The sequence below is a fragment of the Arachis stenosperma genome, chromosome 7, assembly GCF_014773155.1.
Source record: "Arachis stenosperma cultivar V10309 chromosome 7, arast.V10309.gnm1.PFL2, whole genome shotgun sequence".
NCBI classification, from domain to species: domain Eukaryota; kingdom Viridiplantae; phylum Streptophyta; class Magnoliopsida; order Fabales; family Fabaceae; genus Arachis; species Arachis stenosperma.
In genome coordinates, this window is record NC_080383.1 from 46,520,006 (window position 1) to 46,524,412 (window position 4,407).

Genomic DNA, 4,407 nt, shown 5'->3' on the forward strand with positions numbered 1-4,407 from the left:
CTTGAGCTCCTCAATGTCTCTTCCTTGTCTTTGTTGCTCCTCTCTCATGATTCTTTGATCTTCTCTAATTTCATGGAGGAGGATGGAATGTTCTTGGTGCTCCACCCTTAGTTGTCCCATGTTGGAACTTAATTCTCCTAGGGAGGTGTTGATTTGCTCCCAATAGTTTTGTGGAGGAAAGTGCATCCCTTGAGGTATCTCAGGGATTTCATGATGAGTGGGGTCTCTTGTTTGCTCCATCCTTTTCTTAGTGATGGGCTTATCCTCATCAATGAGGATGTCTCCTTCTATGTCCATTCTAACTGAATAACAGAGGTGACAAATAAGATGAGGAAAGGCTAACCTTGCCAAGGTAGAGGACTTGTCCGCCTCCTTATAGAGTTCTTGGGCTATAACCTCATGAACTTCCACTTCCTCTCCAATCATGATGCTATGAATCATGATGGCCCGGTCTAGAGTAACTTCGGACCGGTTGCTAGTGGGAATGATTGAGCGTTGGATAAACTCCAACCATCCCCTAGCCACGGGCTTGAGGTCGTGCCTTCTTAATTGAACCGGCTTCCCTCTTGAATCTCTCTTCCATTGGGCACCCTCTTCACAAATGTCAGTGAGGACTTGGTCCAACCTTTGATCAAAGTTGACCCTTCTTGTGTAAGGATGTTTCTCTCCTTGCATCATGGGCAAGTTGAATGCCAACCTTACATTTTCCGGACTAAAATCCAAGTATTTCCCCCGAACCATAGTAAGCCAATTCTTTGGGTCCGGGTTCACACTTTGATCATGGTTCTTGGTGATCCATGCATTGGCATAGAACTCTTGAACCATTAAGATTCTGACTTGTTGAATGGGGTTGGTAAGAACTTCCCAACCTCTTCTTCTAATCTCATGTCGGATCTCCGGATATTCACTCTTTTTGAGTTTGAAAGGGACCTCGGGGATCACCTTCTTCAAGGCCACAACTTCATAGAAGTGGTCTTGATGCACCCTTGAGATGAATCTCTCCATCTCCCATGACTCGGAGGTGGAAGCTTTTGCCTTCCCTTTCCTCTTTCTAGAGGTTTCTCCGGCCTTGGATGCCATAAATGGTTATAGAAAAACAAAAAGCAATGCTTTTACCATACCAAACTTAAAAGGTTTGCTCGTCCTCGAGCAAAAGAAGAAAGAAGAGAGTAGAAGAAGAAGAAATGGAGAAGAGGGAGATGGCTTTGTGGTTCGGCCAAAAAGGGAAGAAGTAGTATTTAGGGTGTGTGAAAATGAAGGAGTGAAGATGGGTTTAGATAGGGGTGGAGAGAGGGGTAGGGTTCGGCCATTATGGGTGGGTTTGGGAGGGAAAGTGGTTTGAATTTGAATGGTGAGGTAGGTGGGGTTTTATGAAGGATGGATGTGAGTGGTGAAGAGAAAGATGGGATTTGATAGGTGAAGGGTTTTTGGGGAAGAGTGGTTGAGGTGATTGGTGAATGGGTGAAGAAGAGAAAGAGTGGTGGGGTAGGTGGGGATCCTGTGGGGTCCACAGATCCTGAGGTGTCAAGAAAAAGTCATCCCTGTACCAAATGGCATGCAAAAATGCGTTTTGAGCCAATTCTGGCGTTAAACGCCGGGCTGGTGCCCATTTCTGGCGTTTAACGCCAAGTGCTTGCCCTTTTCTGGCATTTAACGCCAGTCTGGTGCCCCTTTCTGGCGTTAAACGCCCAGAATGGTGCCAGACTGGGCGTTAAACGCCCATCTGCTAGCCTTACTGGCGTTTAAACGCCAGTAGGTTCTTCCTCCAGGGTGTGCTATTTTTCTTCCTGTTTTTCATTCTGTTTTTGTTTTTTTCAATTGATTTTGTGACTTCTCATGATCATCAACCTACAGAAAACATAAAATAACAAAGGAAAATAGATAAAATATAACATTGGGTTGCCTCCCAACAAGCGCTTCTTTAATGTCAGTAGCTTGACAGAGGGCTCTCATGGAGCCTCACAGATACTCAGAGCAATGTTGGAACCTCCCAACACCAAACTTAGAGTTTGAATGTGGGGGTTCAACACCAAACTTAGAGTTTGGTTGTGGCCTCCCAACACCAAACTTTAGAGTTTGACTGTGGGGGCTCTGTTTGACTCTGTTTTGAGAGAAGCTCTTCATGCTTCCTCTCCATGGTGACAGAGGGATATCCTTGAGCCTTAAACACAAAGGGTTCTTCATTCACTTGAATGATCAGTTCACCTCTATCAACATCAATCACAGCCTTAGCTGTGGCTAGGAAGGGTCTGCCAAGGATGATGGATTCATCCATGCACTTCCCAGTCTCTAGGACTATGAAATCAGTAGGGATGTAATGGTCTTCAACCTTTACCAGAACATCCTCTACAAGTCCATAAGCTTGTTTCTTTGAATTGTCTGCCATCTCTAATGAGATTCTTGCAGCTTGTACCTTAAAGATCCCTAGCTTCTCCATTACAGAGAGAGGCATGAGGTTTACACTTGACCCTAAGTCACACAGAGCCTTCTTGAAGGTCATGGTGCCTATGGTACAAGGTATTGAAAACTTCCCAGGATCTTGTCTCTTTTGAGGTAATCTCTGCCTAGACAAGTCTTCCAGTTCTTTGGTGAGCAAAGGAAGTTTGTTCTCCCAAGTCTCATTTCCAAATAACTTGTCATTTAGCTTCATGATTGCTCCAAGGTATTTAGCAACTTGCTCTTCAGTGACATACTCATCCTCTTCAGAGGAAGAATACTCATCAGAGCTCATGAATGGCAGAAGTAAATCAAATGGAATCTCTATGGTCTCAATGTGAGCCTCAGATTCCCATGGTTCCTCATTAGGGAACTCATTGGAGGCCAGTGGACGTCCATTGAAGTCTTCCTCAGTGGCGTTCACTGCCTCTTCCTCCTCTCCAAATTCGGCCATGTTGATGGCCTTGCACTCTCCTTTTGGATTTTCTTCTGTATTGCTTGGAAGAGTACTATGAGGGAGTTTAGTAATTTTCTTGCTCAGCTGTCCCACTTGTGCCTCCAAATTCCTAATGGAGGATCTTGTTTCAGTCATGAAACTTTGAGTGGTTTTGATTAGATCAGAGACCATGGTTGCTAAGTCAGAGTGGTTCTGCTTAGAATTCTCTCTCTGTTGCTGAGAAGATGATGGAAAAGGCTTGCTATTGCTAAACCTGTTTCTTCCACCATTATTGTTGTTGAAACCTTGTTGAGGTCTCTGTTGATCCTTCCATGAGAGATTTGGGTGATTTCTCTATGAAGAATTATAGGTGTTTCCATAAGGCTCTCCCATGTAATTCACCTCTTCCATTGAAGGGTTCTCAGGATCATAAGCTTCTTCTTCAGATGAAGCATCCTTAGTACTGCCTGGTGCATTTTGCATTTCAGACAGACTTTGAGAAATCAAGTTGACTTGCTGAGTCAATATTTTGTTCTGAGCCAGTATGGCATTCAGAGTATCAATCTCAAGAACTCCTTTCTTCTGATTTGTCCCATTGTTCACAGGATTCCTTTCAGAAGTGTACATGAATTGGTTATTTGCAACCATTTCAATGAGCTCTTGAGCTTCTGTAGGCGTCTTCTTCAGATGAAGAGATCTTCCAGCAGAGCTATCCAATGACATCTTGGACAGTTCAGAGAGACCATCATAGAAAATACCTATGATGCTCCATTCAGAAAGCATGTCAGAAGGACATTTTCTGATCAATTGTTTGTATCTTTCCCAAGCTTCATAGAGGGATTCTCCTTCCTTCTGTCTGAAGGTTTAGACTTCCACTCTACGCTTACTCAATTTTTGAGATGGAAAGAACTTTGCCAAGAAGGCATTGACTAGCTTTTCCCAAGAGTTCAGGCTTTCTTTAGGTTGTGAGTCCAACCATGTCCTAGCTCTGTCTCTTACAGCAAAAGGGAATAGCATAAGTCTGTAGACCTCAGGGTCAACCCCATTTGTCTTGACAGTGTCACAGTATAGAGATTCCTTGAGGTGTCAGAGGAACAGAAAAATAGAAGAAAGAGGTAGAAGAATTCGAACTTAGTTGGATAGAGTTCGAATTGTGCATTGAGGAGGAGTGGTACTCCATAAATAGAAGGATGTGAGAAGAGGGGAAGAGATTTTTCGAAAATTAATTAAAAAGATTTTTAAAAATATTTTGAAAAATTGATTGATAATTTTCGAAAACTAAAAGTGGGAAAGAAATCAAGTGATTTTTTGAAAAAGATTTTGAAAAAGATATGATTGAAAAGTTATGTTTTAAAAAGATATGATTAAAAGATATGATTTGAAAAACAAATTAAAAAGATTTGATTTTAAAAATTAATGACTTGCCTAACAAGAAAAGATATGATTCAAACATTAAACCTCTCTCAACAGAAAAGGTAACATACTTAAAATGTTCAATCAAATCATTAATTGTTAGCAAGTATCTTTTAAAAAAG

The 4,407-nt window shown here is 42.0% G+C and overlaps 1 non-coding gene across 1 annotated transcript; it reads left to right on the top strand.

Moving 5' to 3' along the window:
• The first annotated feature begins 3,649 nt into the window (after positions 1-3,649).
• On the top strand, positions 3,650-3,757 carry LOC130942344 (small nucleolar RNA R71). The gene has a single exon (XR_009070918.1). It is a non-coding gene; the product is annotated as a small nucleolar RNA R71 (small nucleolar RNA).
• Positions 3,758-4,407: the final 650 nt, after the last annotated feature.